The following is a 20,641-nucleotide window of genomic DNA, read 5'->3' as shown; positions in this document are numbered from 1 at the left end:
TTCAGTTTAGATCGTGATCCTGTAGTCCTGGGATCGAGCCCTGCATCGGGCCCTCTGCTCAGCAGAGTTTGCTTTTCCCTCTGCTCCTCCTCACTGCTCATGTTCTCTCTCTCTCTCTCTCTTTCTCAAATGAATACATTAAAATATTTTTTTTGAATTCCACATACGAATGGAATCATATGTTATTTGTCTTTCTCACTCTGACTTCTTTCATTTAGTATAATATCCTCTAGCTCCCTCCATGTTGTTTGAAATGGCACAATCTCGTGTTTTTACATGGCTGTGTAATATTCGTGTATGTGCATGCGTGCACGTGTGCAGTGGCTTTTCTTTATCCATTTGTTTACTGATGGACACTTAAGTTGCTTCCATAATTTGACTATTGTAAATAATGCTACAATATACATAGGGGTAGTATATTATAGTGGAATTATTGGATCATATGGTAATTTTATTTTTAAGTTTTTGAGGAACCTCTTCCCTATTTTCCACAGGAGCTATACCAATTTTCATTCCCACCAACAGTACATAAGGTTTCCTTTTCCTCTACATCCTCACCAACACTTGTTATTCCTTGTCATTTTTATTTTAGCCATTCTAACTGGTGTAAGATAATATCTCACTGTGGTTTTGATTTACATTTGTCTGATGATTAGTGATGTTAATCATCTTGTCATGTATCTATTAGCCATTTATATGTCTTTGGAAAAATGTCTATTCAGGCCCTCTTTCCATTTTTTAAATCAGATTGTGTTTTTTATTTGTTTGGTATTGAGTTTTATAAGTTTTTCCTATATTTTACATATTAACCACTGATGAAAGAAATTAAAGATGACACAGACAAATGGAAATATATTCAATGATAATGGATTAGAGATATTTTTATTGTTAAAATGTCCATAGTACCCAAAGCAATCCCTGTCAAAATACCAATAACACCTTTCACAGGAATAGAACAAATAATACTAAAATTTGTATGGAATCATAGAAGACCCTGGATCGCCAAAGCAATTCTGAGAAAGAACAAAATGGGAGATATCAACAATCCTAGATTTAAAGATACACTACAAAGCTGTAATAATCAAAAAAGTATGGTAGTGGCACAAAAATAGACACATAGATCAATGAAACAAAATATAAATCCCAGAAATAAACCCATGATTATATGGTAATTAATCTGTGATAAAGGAGGCAAGCAGATATAATGGGAAAAAGAGAGTCTCTTCAATAAATGGTGCCAGAAAAACTGGACAGCAACATGCAAAAGAATGAAGCTAGACCACTTTCTAATACCGTACACAAAAATATTCAAAATGGAATCAAGACTGAAACTGTAAATATCTTAGAAGGGAGGACAGGCAGTAATGTCTCTGACATTGGCTGTAGCAACATTTTTCTAGATAGGTCTCCTAAGGCAAGGGAAACAAAAGCAAATACAAACTGTTGGAATTACTTCAAAATACAAAAGTTTTTGCACAGCAAAGAAAACCATTAACAAAACAACATAACCCACTGAATGGGAGAGGATACTTGCAAATGATATATCCAATAAACTTTTTTTTCTTAAAGTTTTTATTTATTTATTTGATAGACAGAGATCACAAGTAGGCAGAGAGGCAGGCAGAGATAGAGGAGGAAGCAGGCTCCTTGCAGAGCAGAGAGACAGATGTGGGGCTCTATCCCAGGACTCTGGGATCATGACCTGAGCCAAAGGCAGAGGCTTTAACCCACTGAGCCACCCAGGCGCCCCAATAAACTTTTATTCTTTTAATGCCATTGTCCAGTATGTGTCTGAGTAATGCCAACCTAGTACACTGAGTTGTTTTGATTATATTTTATACAAAGATATTTACATTAGTGTGAAGTATTAGAGTATCAGTTGTGGGTATAAAAGGATTTTCTCTAAAATAAGGATTAGTAGGCAAAATCTGCTAAAAATTAAGAAATGTGTGAAAAATACATATCCTCTCCATCAGCTTTATATCTGAAAAAGTTATTCAAAAGCACTCTTGGGAAACGTGCTGGAACAAGAAATTTTATTCACCATTTAAACTGACTCATCTGAAGTGGGGTTAGGTATTATCTTGTTTAAGAATGAGAAAAACAGGAGTGCCTGGGTCGTTCAGTTGCCTAAGAGTCTGCCTTCGGCTCAGGTCATGATCCCAGAGTCCTGGGATCCAGACCCTTGTCCAGCCTCTCATCAGGCTTTCTGCTCTCCCTCCTCTCCTGCTCACCCAGCGCATGCTCTCTCTCACTCTCTCTCTCTCTCTCTCTCGAATAAATAAAATCTTTACCAAAAAAAAAAAAAAAAAAGAATAAATAACGACCAAATCTGAGTGTATGATAAGTTCAAAAAACTGGAAAGGAAACAGCATCTGGATACCCTGGTATAAAGACTGTTTCTGGGGCACCTGGGTAGCTCATTCAGTTCAGTGTCCCAGCTCTTGATCTCAGCGCAAGTCTTGTTCTCTGGGTTGTGAATTCAAGCCCTGCACTGGACTCCATGCTTGGCATGGAGCCTACATTTAAAAAAAAAAAAAAAAAAATTTTTTTTCTTTTTCCTGACGATGATTTGCTGTGGGATCCAAAAAGAAATATTAGGAAACAATTAGCATTCAATACAATTATGCAAGAATCATTGCTTTTTATAAAACAGAAGGAGAAAGTCATTTAGAGAGACAATGTTCAGATGAAATGGTAAAGAAATGAGTTAAAATAAGAAAATTTAAAGACATTAAAAAAGAAATGAGTTAAAATAAGAAAATTTAAAGGCATTAAAAATTGTATTAAAAGAAAAAAAATCTATTGATACTCCAAAAAGCTTAATGATGAAGTGATGAATACTAAATTCTACTGCTGAAACTAACCGTACACTATATGTTAATATTCGGATGTTCGAATTGAAGTAAAAATTTGGGGGGAAAAAAAGAATACCTGGTTCAACATGTTTGCAAACTGCTAAGCCACCAGTGTTTTCATATTCTGAATAACAGAAAAAAATAAAACATCTAACTTTTCATAAGGTAAAACAAAAACAACAAAAAATAATAAAATAAATTACATAAGTCACAGGGAAGTAAAGTACAGCATAGGGAATATAGCCAATAATATTGTAATAACTTTGTGTGGTGACAAATGGTAACTAGACATAGTGGTGGTGATTTTATAATACGTATAACTGTCAAATTACTATGTTGTACACCTGAAACTAATATAATATTGTACGTCAACTGTGCTTCAACAAAAAAGAATTTTTAAACGTGTTCTACAAAATAAATGGTAAAAAATATTAAAAAAAACACAAAAGACAAGAGCTTAACGATAACATAGAAAATAAACCTAAAACAGTCAGCAAGAAAGAGAAGTACAATAAAACAGTAGAAAGTGACTTGTACTATTTTTAATTGGATGTTTTGGTTAAGTATAAAATGCAGACGGAGAATTTGAGAATAAGATTAACTCTGTAGATCTTTTCCATAGAAATATATGTATATATGCATTTATACCAAAAGCCCATATCAGTTTTAAGAGTTTCACAGACCTTTCAAACTGCATTCATGTACCCCATGGTAAGCTGAAGAAATCGCCATATTCAGTAGATCTGAATAATCTAGTTCAATATTTCAAAACCAGTATTCCATGAAATACATTTTCTTCCCCTGGCTATAACCAAAGTATTCCACAGTCAAGTTTGCAAAGTGCTAGAATAATCAATATTAAGCAGAGTCCATTACTTTGCTACTTCTCAGAGCCTTTTATATGCAATGTATCAAATACATAGCTCTTTTTAAAAATGCTTGCTCTCTGTTAGGCACTGTTGAAGGTGTTCAATACATATTCATCTTATAATCCTTATAACACTCCTATGAGATAAGTGCTATTATTTTCCTATTTCACTAGCATGTAAACTGAAGAAAAGTGAGATTAAATAAATTGCCCAAATTCACACAGCCTGCCTATAAACTGGGGGAACTAGGATTCAAATAACCTGGTCCCAGAGTCTGTGTTATTAACCTCTACAATAAAGACAGGAAGCAGGGAATATAGGGACCATTAAACTTTTTATTTTGAGGTGAACCTATTAAAAGGTAGTATTTATAGAGCATAATATGGGAAGTGGTAACATGATTACTAAGACAGATTGAATAATATACAAATATAAATATATGCAAAACTTATACATACATAATCATGTATCTTTGAATACTAACAAAATACAAGAATATTTAGAAAACTAACAATACAGGATTTACAAAACTTGATACTTAGTAGGTACCTAAAAATATCTCAATACATTCCAGTCAGAAATCGTGCATTCTTTAAACTTTGATAATGATCCAAAGATACTAAAAATTATTAACTGCATTATTTATAATTATCCTCATTGATGCAGAGTCTCAAAATAACAGTTCTTGAATGAGATAGAAGTTGGGGTGTTTTCTGTTGGTTTTTGTCTCTGTCTCACAAACAATTCTGTCATAAGCCATCAGGGTAGATAGAGTAGCTTCTCGATGTCCAGGACCCAGCCATCTTCTATTTATTTATTCTACACACCCCAACCTGTGGCTTCTACACTGTACTAGATCCTCTCTCCTTTGTGTTTGTATTCCAGACATTGAGAAGAAAACATACTCATTTTCAGAGTAAAAATTGGCATCACTTCACCATTCCATCACAATTCCTGGTTGAACTAAGTCACACAGCAACACCTAGCCTCAGGAGTAACTAAGAAATAGTAGTCTTCAGATTGGTGACCATGTGCTCAACTAAATATTATATTACTTCATAAGAAGGAAATAACAAATTTGGGGGTCCTGGGGTAGCTGCCAGCTTTGGCCTATTTAAGAGGAAAAATTCTCTTTACTCAGATAAAAGATGAAATCATAGCTATAATTACAGAAGGTTTAAAACTGGTGGGATGCTGCCAAATCTATACTCAGAAGAAAATTTAATGCTTAAATGTAGTGATTTTATATTAAACAAGAAAGAATGAAAATATATGAATTAATCATTCAAGTGGAGAAGCTAGAAATAACTCTTTCAAATGAGTAAGAAAAGCATAGAAGAATTAATAAAATGGTAGATTAATAATTTATAAATGAGAAAAAAACATAGAATGATAAATAAATGTAAATGCTGGCTCTTTCAAAGATCATTAAAAGAGATAAGCTACAGAAAATGCAAGCCAACACAAAAAGATGCAAGTCCTTTACATTATGTATGAAAAGAGAGACTGTAATCACAGATATAAAGGGAGATTAGTAATCATAAGCATATACTGGAGCATCCGGCTAGCTCAGTTTGTAGAGCATGCAACTCTTGATCTCAGGGTTGTGAGTTTGAGTCCCACATTGGGTGTTTATTTTAAGAAAAATAAAATCTTAAAAAAAAAAAAAGAAAAAGCATGTATCATCATCTCATCACTCAGTACAATGCCTAGCAGCACACCTGACACAATACCAGGATCTTAATTTTAATTAGTTAATAGGCCCTTCCCCCCACACACACCCAAAGAGCCTTTGTCTATAAAGTATTTAATATATAAATCTGTTATAATAACAAAATCAATTTAAGATGTTGGAAATGTGAATCACCAAAAGCAGAGAAGCAGGAAGGAAATCATTATTTTTGTAGGACATTCCATGTACCAGGTGTTTTACATACTTTTTCTCATTTTATTTAAGCTTTATAATCCTTTAAGGAAGGATTACTACATTTCAAAGCTAAGGAAACTGAGATTCAAAGAGGTTAGTGGTTTGCTCAGTCTCATGATATAAATGATTTAGCAGGTGTCTCTCCTAGTCGGCTTCTCTTCGAAGGTCATGTCTTTCCTTTTTGTTCTTCCTGGCTTTTCTTTGCTGAGGAAATTATATATATATATATAAAATATATATATATATTATATATATATATTTTATATATATATATAATATATATATATATATCTGAGCAGGTCCATTTAATCTAGTTTATTGTTTTAAATATTGGGACTTTGTATAGACCTTTTTTGAAAAAGCAGTTTGCTGGTCAAAATATTTTTTTTTAAATATTTCATGTAGATGGGAGGGAACTTACCTAAGGCAGAGTTTTCTCTCAGGTCTCAGGACAAACCATATTGCTCCTAGTCAACTTTTTTTGTTTTGTTTGATTGTTTGTTTTAGTCATTCAGACACTTGTATCATAATCAACTCTCCTCTTTGCCTGGTAGGAAGCTCAAAGAGCAGAGACTAGTTTTTCTCCAGAATCCTATGAAACCCTTGAATGTTTATAACTAATCGTGTGTCTGATTGTATTTTCTCTAAACATTTGAAGTTTTCTTTGTTTTTTTTTCTATGTATTTATTTTACCCATGATGTTCCAAATATTTTTTGTAAGCCGTTTAAAATAGTACGTGCACTAAACTGTTGATCGTATAGAAATAGAGCAATTGATAATTTCCCTAAGGATTTTCTTATTTTTGAACATTTAGTTGCTTTCATTATATTTTTCTGCTTTTCTAACGTAGCTTACTAGTTTGCTCTGGCACTAATGATGTTTAAAATTGCCAATTTTACCACTATCATACAAATGGTGGATATCATTATAGTCCATATATACTTTAATATTAGGAATAATAGGACTTTGGCATGGAAAGGGAAGACAGTCAGGAATGGGAAGGGGAAGCTTAAGGGGATTCTTCTGATAATAGCTTAAATATTGAGGAGGGTGGTGAGCAAACCAAATCATAGTTGAAAAGGATTTGACAGATATAGGCTTGATTTGGTCTGAGTTAATAATTTCTAAGTGTAAACTGGTGGGCTGGAGCAAAGCAGCAGGAATTTTAGGATGGTGTTAATTTTTGTGGTAAGGCCAGTGGTAGTGCCAGGATTTGATGACATCATTTTTCAGGTTTTTTTGTTTTTCTGTTTTTTTAGTGGGGGAGGAGGAGTACAGGGGAGGATCAAAGGGAAGGGAAGAAAGAGAATCTTAAGCAGGCTCCACATCCAGCACAGAACCCGAAGCAGGCCTCAGTCTCACAACACTGAGATCCTGACCTGAGCCAAAATCAAGAGTCGGGCCCTTAACCAACTGAGCCACCCAGGAGCCCCCATCATTTTTCAGTTTAAAGGAAAATCCAGCTAACAGCTAGCATTAAGGATTAGGGTCTAATACCTAGGAAGTCATACCTAGAAGTAATTTGAACTGACTTAATGGGCAAAAAAATACTAATTTTCATTTGTGTTTTTTTATAAATAGTCAGTTTAGCAAATTCTTAAGTGTTAACCAACTAAAGCTGCCTTCACATTAAAACTTTTATGAAGTTTGTCCATCTATTTATTGAGGTATTTTTCTAATATCAACCTCTATGAGCTCTTGGTATAATGAACTCTTTTTTTATATTTGCTGAAAATATTTCTCCTATCTTTTTATTTAAATACATAATTATTTACAACTTAGAGACTTATATGTAGATATCAAGTTAATGTTCCTTTATTAGTGTATTGATCCTTTCAAGAAATACCACTTAAGAGGTATATCCACTTGTTGGTATGATTGAGTATCTTGCAGTAGACCTGTTGAGAACAATAAAAGGAGATTAAAATATACATATGACCTCTACACATTCCCTGCCTAATTTTTCTGTAAACCTAAAATTGCTCTAAAAATAAAGTCTATTAATTTTTTTTTTAATGCACATGTCTAAATGCACTGGGGAACTGTAGAAACAGGACTAGAGAGACACAAGATTTTGGACAGAGGGCAAGTTAAAAGCAGTAAGCTCATAGACTGATGATATATATATATGTATTTTTTTTTCTCCCCTGAGTGTATTGGCCAATGCTGGGATCAGGAAAGGATATTAAAATCCAGACTTTCCTTGTGCAGAATGAAATTAGGAACAATAAAAATAGGAGAGCCTTTGGCAGGCTTCCAGTATAATAAAGGTGAAATTTACACCTGTGGGGTGAAGATCCTAGTGGGAAGGGAGGGGCTGAAAACTGACATTTGTACATGGCAAATTTTCCCCACAGGCTATTTGCCAATTGCTGAAGGTGCACAGATGATGATATCATATGGTGACATTCAATTATAAATTACTAGGCATGCAAAAAGACAAAACTACTTGAATTTTTTAAAAAAACAAGGTTAAAACTGAGGAAAAAAGGAAAGAATAACATGATAAATATATGAGACATTATAGACAAGAACTTTAAATATGGTTAATGTATTAAAATAAGTAGAGGAAAAGGTGAGGAAAATACTGAGAATTTCACCAACAAATTACATTATGTAAAATAAATGTGAATTTTAGAACTGAAAAATAAAATAGCAAATTGAGAACTTTAAACTTTAAAGAGGGGTAAATAGCAGATTTGGCATAGCAGCATTGAGGATAACAAACTGCAAAATGAGTTAATGAAATTATGCACCTGAAGCACAGAAAAAATGGAAATCCAGAAAGCCTTAGAGAAATGTATGACATAGTGAAAAGATCTAATGTAAATGTATTTGGATCTCATAAAAGGAGCAGAGAGAACAAGGAAGCAAAATTATTTGAATACATAGTGACCAAAATTTTCAGAGAAGTGAGGAGGAGATCCACTATCCAGTTCAGAAGTTCTTCCAAACTTGAGTAGGCTATATACAAGCCAATCCACACCTCACACCCAGACACACCATAGTAAAACTGACTAAATTTAAAAACAAAAATAAAACTATGAAAACAGTCAAGGTAATAAAAACGTTGCCTTGAATGAGCAACAAGATTAATAGTGCATTCTTAAAAGAAACAATAAAAGAACAATAAAACCAGAAGGCAATGAAATGATATCCGAACTGCTGGAAAGGAATTCTGTCTCCTAAGAAAATATCCTCCAAAAACTAAGATGAATACAAGTTTTCAGATAAATATGGACAGAGAGAATTGTTGCTAGCATAGTTAAACCAAAACTGACACATAACAAAATCTAAACAGAGGTCTTCAGACAGAAGGAAAATAATCAAAAGGAAAAAAATAATTAAGAAAGGAAAAGTTAAATATATGAGTAAATATAAATGAATATTGGTATTACATAATAATACTAACATCTGAGGTCTGTATAATGTATATATAATTAAATGCATAATAATAACAGAATAATAAACTCAAGGTAATTCTTTTACAGTATATAGGTCTATAAAATCATAGTGTTACACACTTCAAGTACAGTTTTGTCAATTATACTTCAGTAGAACTGAGCACAAATAATAGCACAAAAAGAGAGAGTGGAATAAATTGAGACAAACCATTCCAAGATCCTTGCATGTCTCAGCAGTGAAAAAATAATAATTTATGGCCAAGGATGTATATTTTAATAACTATGGCAATCATAAAAAAAGAAATAGTGGGGAATATAATAGTGGAGAAGTAAAATAATAAGAAATAATTGATCCTAAAGAAGGTAAAAAAGGACATAAAATTATAAAACAAATGGGTTATTTAGACAAGTAATGATATGATAATACCTATCAATATCAATAATTATACTAAATATAAAAGGATTAAATATTCTAACTCAAAGTTCAAAAAATAAGACAACTATATTGCTCATTAGAAGTACACCTTACTGGGGTGCCTGGGTGGCTCAGTGTGCTAAGCCACTGCCTTCGGCTCAGGTCATGATCCCAGGGTCCTGGGATCGAGCCCCACATCGGTCTCTCTGCTCAGCGGGGAGCCTGCTTCCTCCCCTCTCTCTCTCTGCCTGCCTCTCTGTCTGCTTGTGATCTGTCTGTCAAATAAATAAATAAAATCTTAAAAAAAAAAAAAAAAGAAGTACACCTTACATATAAGAACACAAACAATAAAAGGATATGAAAAGATGTATCATAAAAACATTATTCAAAAGGAAGGTAGGCCTTATATTAAAATAAGACAAACTAGATATGAAGGCTAGAAGAATTCCTACAAATTTTATATATATATATATCTCCATGGATATTGATAGTTGGGTGGATGGATGGATGGATGGAAGAAAGGAAAGAAGGAAGGAAAGAAAGGAAGGAAGGAGGAAGAAATGAAAATGAGCAAAAAAACAAGCTAAGCAAAGATTGACAAGTAAAAAGAAGTAAACAAAACATGTGAGAGTTTAATTCATTAATATGCATAGCTGATAGAATAGACAAAAATAAATTATAAGACTACAGAAATGGACAACGCTATAATTTATTGGCACAAATTGAACAGTATGTACAATTATGATAGAAAATACATTATCTTTAAATATGTGTTGAATAATCTTCCCAAACTCATCTTAATAAGTTCCAGAGTAATATAAAATACTCATAAAAATAAAAATTCAAATAATTCAATAATACAGAGTGTAGGCTCAAAGCCACTGCTGAACTATAAAATGATAACATAGATTACTAGGAGATCTCCAACTTTTGGAAATTAAACAATGTACTTTTCAATAATGCATGGTTGAATGACAAAAATCACAATGGAAATTAGAAAGTTTTATGAACTAAATAACAATACAGCCTATGAAAACTTTTGAAATAGAGCTAAAGGAAGGTTCCCTAAAGACGATTTATAGCTTTAAAATCTTATATTAAAAAAGAAAAAAAAGGGTGAAAATCAGTATCTAACTTTCCATCTCAAGAAACTAGAAAAGTAACAGCACATTAAATGCAAAAATGTAGATTGAACCAAATGATAAAAATAAAAGTAGACATAAATGAAATAGAAAGAAAACACGGAGCAGTGAAATTAAACAAAGTGTGGAGTTGTTTGTTTGTTTGTTTTTTGAATTATAAAATCGATAACCCCCCTTAGGCCTGATCAATTTAAGAAAAAGAGAACATCAACTTACCAGTATCAGGAACAGAGATGGAGACATCACTTTAGGACCTACTGATATTTAAAACTATTAATAATGGATATTTTTAATGACCTTAAACAAATGTGTTTGACAATTTAGATAAAAGGGATGAATACCTTGAAAAACAAAATTTGTCAAAGTTGTCAGGAGAATAAATAGAATATTGAATAATTAAATATTTTAAAAATTGAACCCATTATTTAAAAATTTTACACAAAGAAGCATCATGTCAAGTTGATTTCACAGTGAATCTTCCAAGTATTATGAAGAAAATAACATAATTCTACACACAGATTTCTAGAAGGTTAAAACAACAAAAACAAAAGAACCAGAGGTTACATTTCCTATGCATTTTATGAAATCTGCTTTCCCTTGTTACCAAAATCTGAATATAATCTTACAAAAATCAAAATCATACAAAATCTCTTTAGTGAGACAGATGAAAAAAATCCTGCACCAAAAAGTACAATTTATCGAAAATGGGACATTTTATTCCATGAACTATAATGGTGTTTTAGCAATCAAAAATGAATCAATATATTGATGGACACTTGTGTTGCTTCCATATCTTGGCTTTTGAAAATAATGCTACAATAAACGTAGGGGTGCATATATCTTTTTGAATTAGTGTTTTTGTTTGCTTTAGGTAAATAACTAGTAGTGGAATTATTGGGTCATATGGTATTTCTATGTTTAATTATTTGAGGACCTTCATACTGTTTTCTACAGTGGCTCCACGAATTGCATTCCTTCCAAAGTGCATGAGCTTTTTTGTCCACATCCCTTCCAACACTTTTCATTCCAAGCCTTTTTTATTTGAGCCATTCTAACAAGTATAAGATGAAATCTCATTATGGTTTTGATTTGAATTTTCTTTTCCTTTTTTAGCAAGGGGAAAGGCAGAGGGAGAGGAAGAGAGGAAAAAAAAAACACTTTTTTAAAAAATAAAGATTTGATTTATTTATTTGCCAGAGAGTGTGCACATGCACAAGCTGGGGAAACAGGAGAGGGAGAAAGCAGGCTTCCCAGCAGGGGACCCAACGCGGGACTCAATCCCAGGATCATGACCTGAGCCGAAAGCAGGCACTTAATAGACTAAGCTGCCCTGGTGCCTCATAAAGTTTCTCTTTTTACCACCAATGAAAATGTAAATTGGAATAAGTTTTCTGGAGGCCAATTTGTCAACAGGTATCAAAAATTTCAGTAATCAGTATGCTCTCTCACAAAGCATGCTAGGAAATGAATAAGACATACATAACAATTTAGCTCCAGGTTTTTTCTTCAGAATATAGAATATTGAAATATAGAACAAAACAATTCAAAGAGCCATGTTAAGTGAACTAAGTCAAGCAGAGAGAGACAATTATTATATGGTTTCACTCATATGTGGAACATAAGCAATAGCACGGAGGAACGTGGGGAAGGGAGGGAAATCCAAAGGGGGAGAAATCAGAGAGGGAGATAATCACGAGAGACTATAGACTCTAAGAAACAATGCAAGGGTTTCAGAAGGAAGGAAGGTGGGAAGAGGGGGTAACAGAGTGATGGGTATTGAGGAGAGCACGGGCTGTGATGAGCACTGGATGTTATACTTAACTAATAAATCACTGAATACTACATCAAAAACTAATTATGTGCTATACAGTGACTAACAACATAATTTAAAAAAAAGAATACATCTAGGTTCTTTCCGTAGTTTGGCTATTGTGGACATTGCTGCTATAAACATTCGGGTGCACATGCCCCTTCAGATCACTACATTTGTATCTGCAAGGTAAATACCCAATAGTGTAATTGCTGGGTCATAGGGTAGCTCTATTTTCAACTTTTTGAGGAACCTCCATGCTGTTTTCCAGAGTGGTAACACCAGCTTGCATTCCCACCAAAAGTGTAGGAGGGTTCCCCTTTCTTTGCATCCTCACCAGCCTCTGTCATTTCCTGACTTGTTGATTTTAGCCATTCTGACTGGTGTCAGGTGGTATCTCTTTCTGGTTTTGATTTGTATTGCCCTGATGCCAAATTATGTGGAGCACTTTTTCATGTGTCTATTGGCCATCTGGATGTCTTCTTTGCAGAAATGTCTGTTCATGTCATCTGCCCATTTCTTGATTGGATTATTTGTTCTTTGGGTGTTGAGTTTGATAAATTCTTTATAAATTTTGGATACTAGCCCTTTATCTGATATGTCGTTTGTGAATATCTTCTCCCATTCTGTCAGTTGTTTTTTGGTTTTGTTGACTGTTTCCTTTGTTGTGCAAAAGCTTTTGATCTTGATGAAGTCCCAATAGTTCATTTTTGCCCTTCCTTCCTTGCCTTTGTCAACGACCTCAGCTGCAGCTGAGGTCGAAGAGCTTGCTGCCAAAATCCTCAAGGATTTTGATGGATTCCTTTCTCACATTGAGGTTCTTCGTTTATTTTGAGTCTATTTTTGTGTGTGGTATAAGGAAATGGTCCATTTTCATTTTCTGCATGTGGCTGTCCAGTTTTGCCTACACCATTTGTTGAGGAGACTGTCTTTTTTCCATTGGACGTTCTTTCCTGCTTTGTCGAAGATTAGTTGACCGTAGAGTTAAGGGTCTATTTCTGGGCCCTCTATTCTCTTCCACTAATCTATGTGTCTGCTTTTGTGCCAGTACCATACTGTCTTGATGATGACAGCTTCGTAATAGAGCTTGAAGTCTGGAATTGTGGTGCCATCAACTTTGGCTTTCTTTTTCAAATATTCCTCTGGCTATTCGAGGTCTTTTCTGGTTCCATATAAATTTTAGGATTACTTGTTCCATTTCTTTGAAAAAAATGGATGGGATTTTGATAGGGATTGCATTAAATGTGTAGATTGCTTTAGGTAGCATAGACAATTCCACAATATTTGTTCTTGTAATCCATGAGCATGGAACATATATCCATTTCTTTGTGTCTTTATAGTACTTTATAGTTTTCTGAGTATAGATTCTTTGCCTCTTTGGTTAGATTTATTCCTAGGTATCTTATGGTTTGAGGTGCAATTGTAAATGGGATTTACTCCTTAATTTCTCTTTCTTCTGTCTTGTTGTTGATGTAAAGAAGTGCAACTGATTTCTGTGCCTTGATTTTATATCCTGACACTCTACTGAATTCCTGTACAAGTTCTAGCAGATTTGGAGTGGAGTCTTTTGGGTTTTTGACATATAGTATCCTAGATGTCCATCAACAGATGAATGGATAAAGAAAAGAAGATGTGGTATATATATACAATGGAATACTCTGCAACCATCAATAAAATGAAATCTTGCCATTTGCGACGATGTGGATGTAACTAGAGGGTATCATGCTTAGCGAAATAAGTCAATCAGAGAAAGAAAATTATCATATGATCTCCCTGATACGAGGAAGTTGAGAGGCAACGTGGGGGGCTTAGGGGATAAGAAAAGAATAAATGAAACAAGATGGGATCGGGAGGAAGACAAACCATAAGAGACTTGTAATCTTACAAAACAAACTGAGGGTTGCTGAGGGGAAAGGGATAGAGAGAGGGTGGTAGGGTTATAGACATTGGGAAAGGTATGTGCTATGGTGAGTGTTGTGACGTGTGTAAACCTGGTGATTCACAGACCTGTACCCCGAGGCTAATAATACATTATATGTTAATAAAACAATTAAAAAATTTTTTAAAAAGAATACAAAATCATTTTTAAAAGTTGAAAAAATTAACACAAAAGAAAAAAATTTAAAAGTACAATATGACTTAAACTTTATTATTTGTATTTTCCTGGTCTGTATTAATATATACACATATTTACACAAAAAGATTACCTGGCATTAAGCATTTTTTCAATTATTATATCATGAACTTCTCATGGTCATTTCATCCTCAACAGAATTTTGATGATTGAAAAGCATTATATTATATAGATATACTATAATTTATATTATTCACTTCCTTTGGTTGGTCACATAGGAGAGAGAGAATCTTAATCAGGCCCCACACCCAGTGCGGACCCTGACATGGGGCTCAATCTCATGACCCTAAGATCATGACCTGAGCCAAAATCAAGAGTTGCATGTTTAACAGACAGCCACCATGGCACCTCTGAAATTTGAATTTCTCTAATCTAATGATTAGTGGATACAAAATTTGGATGGAAGAGATCCTGCCATTTGTGACAAGATACATGAACCTAGAGGTTATTATGCTAACTTAAATATATAGAGAAAGAAAATAACACATTATTTCAGTTATATATGGAATATAAAGAAATTAATAAAGGAATCAGACCTATAAATACAGAGAACAAACATGATTATCAAAAAAAAAGGGCATTGGGGGATGGGTAAAATGGGTGAAGGGGATGGGATATACAGGCTTCCAGTTATGGAATGAATAAGTCATGGCAAAAAATATTCAGCATAGGGAATATAGTCAATGGAATTATAATAGCTGTGTGATGATAGATGGTGGCTACACTTGTGGTGAACATAGCATAATGCATAGAGTTGTGGAATCACTATGTTGTACCTCTGAAACTAATGTAACATTGGGTGTCAACTATGCTCCAATTAAATTTTTTAAAAATCAGTATAATTGACATTAATGAAAAAAATACATAATCATATAAACAGATAAAGAAAAATTAAATACCATTAATGGAAAAAAGTTTTAGTAAGCAAGAAATGGATGGGTAATTCTGGTACAGTATATACAAATATCATAGTTAATGGTGAATTGTTTAAAGCTTCCCTCAAAGATTGGGGATAAGACAGGGTGGCTGGATTTCCCAGTCAGTACAGAAAGACATGAAGAAATAAAGGAAAGTATAAAGATATTATAGGAAGAAATAAGACCATCATTATTTATAAGCAATATAATTATATATATAGTAAATCCAAGAGAATTTGTAGGCAAATTGTTAAATGCATGGATCAATCTATCAGGATCACTACATGCAAGGTCAGTATACCAAAGATCTGTTGTACACCTGTATACCAGCTCAAGAAAATATGAAATAAAAATTTTAAAGGTAACTTTTATAATAGCATAAAACAAAAGATCCAGAAATAAATCTAACAAAATATGGGTAGATTCTGTATCTTGCAAACTGCAAAACTTTGTTGAGAGAAACTAAACACCTTAATAAATGAAAGTTAATATGTGTAGGAAGTGGAAGAAATAATAGTGTGTAAGATGGCTATTCTCCCCAAACTGATCTGCAGATTAAATGCATTCCCAGTCATAAACCCAGAAGAAGGTGTTTTTTGTTTTTTTTGTTTTTATTTTTGTTTCTTTTCTTTTTTAGGTATTTTGTTTGTTTGTTTGTTTGTTTTCTGTTGGAAATTTATTAGCTGATTCTAAAATCTATATAGATATACAAAGATCCAGGAAAAATCAAGGTAATATTGTAGAAGAATAAAATGGAAAAACTTCCTATATCAGTTAGCATGTCTTATTGTAAAGCGTAAGAAACTGAAGACAGAATGGCAAAGTAATAGACAAATAGACCAAAGGAAAAGAGGAGAATCCAGAAACAGACTCACACTAAATTGGCTGATTTACATATGGCAAAGATGCCTCCAGGGCAGTGGCGGATAAGGGATACTGGTTCCATTGAATATCCACATGGAAAAGTGATTTCCTTCTGTCTTGTGGCTGAATAATATCTCATTGTGTGTGTATGTGTGTTATATATTCCATTGTGTGTGTATATAATAATATCTGGGGGGGGTGTATGTGTATGTGTGTGCTCCACCTCTTTTTTATCAATCCGACTATCTACGGGCACTTAGGTTGTTTCCATATCTTGACTTCTGTAAATAATGCTGTGATGACAGGAGAGTACTGATATCTCTTCAAGACTGTTTTCACTTCCTTTGGCTATATACCCAGAAGTGGAATTGCTGAATCACATGATAGTTTTTGTTTTTGTTTTTAATTTTTTGAGGAACATCCGTACTGTTGTCCATAATGGCTCTACTAGTTTACGTTCCCACTAACAGTGCACAAGGTTTCAATTTCTCCACATCCTTGACAACCCTTATCTCTTGTCTTTTTGATGATACCCATTCTAACAGATGTGAGGTGATCCGTCATTGTTTTTAATGACATGAATACATATGTTCTAATGATCACAGCTCGCTATTCACTTTAGACAAAAGTTGGACACAATTCAAATATTCATCAGTAGTAGATTGAGTAGGGGCACCTCCTCATTAAGCATCTGCCTTTGACTCAGGTCATGATCCCAGGGTCCTGGGATGGAGCCCTGCATCAGGCTTCCTGCTCAGTTGGAAGCCTGCTTCTCCCTTTCCCACCTCTCACCCCCTCTTGTGTTCCCTCTCTTGCTGTGTCGCTCTCTATCACTGTCAAATAAATAAAAATTTAAAAAAAAATAGTAGCATGAGTAAATCAGTTGTAGTATATTCATATAATTCATACAATTTAGGATTACCCATGCTATTTAAATGATTCTTTACCCTCAGTTATCCTACAGAGAGGAAATGATAAATCATCATGGCAGAATTTGATACAATCATGTTGGTATTACAGAAGGACAACACTCATACACATACTGAATTAGAGGGAAGAAAGACTAGGTATGGAGACAATTTTAATATTAAAGACAAAATATAGCTAGGAATTGAGATAAGCCTGAATGCTGGAATGGTGGTAAAAGATCTGAGAGATATTCATGAAGTATAATTGGTGGTCAACTAAATATAGGGACCATGAAAGTAAGAAAATAGTGAAGAATAACTATACTTTGGAATATTTGGTAGATGGTGGAATTAAAAGCTTCTGATTTTAAATAAGAAGATGAAGAAGTTTGGGCTCTAAGATATTAGAGAGTTTACCTTTAAATTACTTTTAAGATACCTAAATGGAAATAAGGAAATTGATGTTAGTTCAGAAGAGATGATGAGGCTACGGGCAAAGATTGGAGAGGTGTCAGGATGCATAGATTAGAAAAATCATTGAAATGACTTTTTTTTTTCTTTTATCATTAAGAGAAGTGGAAAATAATAAAATCCCTTTAAAAATAATTTAAGGATTCATGATGTTTGAAGGGCTGCTACCCTGCAGGGCTAAGATAAATTCTCCCAGTTCAGTGATTTTAGGAATGTTCTCATTAGCCTCACCAGCTAGGGCACAGGTTCCTTCTCTGTAACCTTGGCCCCAGTTTCAGCATCTCAACCCATCTTCCTCCAATGGAGGTATTAATAGAATGTTTTGGTTAATCCCAGACTTACCCTTTGTTCTTGACTTTCTAATCTTTCTCTTCTCTGTATTCTACAAGCTGTGATGACTTTCACCTTACCCCTGTGACCTATTTTAGAGAACTCCAACCTAGGCATAGCCCTCAGAGCCCCTCCTTAGCCAGAAAGGGGATCTATAAGGTGTCAGAGAAGCAGGCAGAAAACTAGCAAACAGAAAAGAACCACACTGATTGCATGAACACTATATATCTAATTGCCTTAACGCTTTTTTTTTTTTTTTACCACCAATAGTTTTTCCACATTGATGAAAATTAATTGTAACTCTTATTTCTTTCCTGCTATCCTCCTGGGCATATATTTATTACCAACATAATTAGTATGTTTTCAGATACTCTACCTTGGGAGAAGGTTCACAGAGTTGAAATCCCTCTTCATAGAATACTGTGCCTTGCCCTTACGATAGCTTTACAATGTTTATCAAAGTATCCCAGAAACTACAAAATTTTCCAATGGCTTTGCTTCTTTTATCCCCTTCTTTTATTTCCTTATTCTCTCTGTTCCTTCTGAAGTTTTATTTCCACATGTAGTCTACATTTCCATGTAGACTTTCTCCTTGTCATAAAATGCTATTCCCATCCCCCTTCCACTAAGCCTATTTGAAAATATATTTGTCCTTTTCTCTCTTACAATATTGAGCTATATCCCAAAAACCTGTCCGTTGACATTTCAGAGGAATTTTTGTATTAAGTATATACTTCATATAGAGCCTAGAACAATGAGCTTTCTGTTTGGTTTTTTCACTTATTATATTGGCTCAACTTATAGCCCCCTCAGAGTTTCAAGTACATACGTGAAAAACTTCATTTTCTAATTGACATTTTACTTCATGACAGACCACTCATAAGAGGAATTAATTTTAGAAATTACACAACAAATCTATTCTCACTACATTTAGGAGAGGCTTAAAAATATGTTTTTTCAGGTGCCTGGGTGGCTCAGTCTGGTTAAGGTCAGGTCATGATCTCAGGGTTCTGGGACTGAGTCCCATATCAGGCTCTCTGCTCAGCAGGGAGCCTGCTTCTCCCTCTCCCCCTGCTGCTCTCCCTGCTTGTTCTCTCTTTCTCTCTCTGTCAAATAAATAAATAAAATCTTAAAATACATATATACGAATATATATATTCATTCTAAAAGTATTTATTGGGGCAAATATTTAAGAAGTTTAATTCCATAATATGTGAAAAATGTTTGACATCTGATTAGTGGGAGGGGGATGAAAATAAGGAAAAAAAAACTGGAGCTTATACAACTTCTGGATTCTTAAAAGTTTTAAGTATTCTAAACCTAGCAAAATGCCATTTTCTCTTCTGTCTGAACTTCTATTATTTTCTCACTGAACTTTTTATTCCTTAAATCCTTTAATTACAATACTGGACCAGCTGAAGCAGTGAGGGCTGTAACTATGATCTGCTAAAACTCTGTACTACAGTCTTTTAGTTTCCTACAATCTGCCACCTCCTAAACAGACTGGACTTGCACTTCAGCTTTGAGAGAAAATGTATGGGCACTTACACTCACATGCGATTGACTGCAAGCAGATCCATATATTGCAGAGAGGGACTGTACTGGGCTCAATTTATGCACTACCTGAGTTCTGCATAAAACCACCTATGTCTGCCTGAAACCACCTATGCCTCAGCCACTTGCCTCTCTAGTGATGGAGTGGAAGGAGAGCAGCTCTAGCAAATACTCGAACCTTCCACAGTTGTGACGTCCTGGATACCTCCATCTCCATCACCACATTTAGGTGCTTCCACACTTTGCACCAACTGACATTAAACACTCCATCAACCTATTGGCTTCACTGGATGCCCAAAGGCTCTGGCTTCACCAGCATCTACCAGGAAGGGCCAGCTAACACAACCCAGAAATTTGGGTTGTTAATACTATATAGAGCAGGCTATATCACCAACAAAAAATAGTAATCAGAAGGAGCCAGCAAATAAATTGTTTGCCTTTCCTTCCCCCCAGTAGACTATTTCAAGTTGAAACAGTTTCATATAGTCCCTCTGGAGATTCCCTACAACAAGGAACAGTCAGCTATGATGTAGAGCTATGACCAGCTCAGGATATAGGTCTTATGAGCCTGTTTTCCCTTCACTCCTGCTTCTCTGGGATTGCATTCCTAAGAAAGCTGTAACACATGAGCTTTCGCCCCAAAGTCTGTTTTCTAAACAAGTATATTTAAGACATGGACTAAACATCAGCAAAGAAGACATTTTTAGATCCCCTCCACTAAGGGACCACCAGTAAATATAAGGTAAGGGAAAATTGAAAAAAGTATAAAAACATATATAGCAGGCAAACATTAATTTAAAAACCTGTTAAAAAACTGAGAAGATAAACTTTAATGAATAAAATAGTACAATTAGGAATATAATGACTAAATATGTAATGATAAAAACACATTCATCAGAAATATTTCATAATTCTTAAGTTGTGTGCACCTAATAAAACATTCTCAAAATATATACAGCAAAAATTGCTGAAACAAAGTGACAAAACCACAATCATAGTGAGAGACTTCCATTCACCTCTTTAAATTGATGATACAT

Source organism: Mustela erminea, chromosome 10 (genome assembly GCF_009829155.1).
Source record: "Mustela erminea isolate mMusErm1 chromosome 10, mMusErm1.Pri, whole genome shotgun sequence".
In the NCBI taxonomy this organism is placed as follows: Eukaryota; Metazoa; Chordata; class Mammalia; order Carnivora; family Mustelidae; genus Mustela; species Mustela erminea.
The sequence above is the reverse complement of the archived record's forward strand: the minus strand, read 5'-3'. Positions refer to the sequence as shown.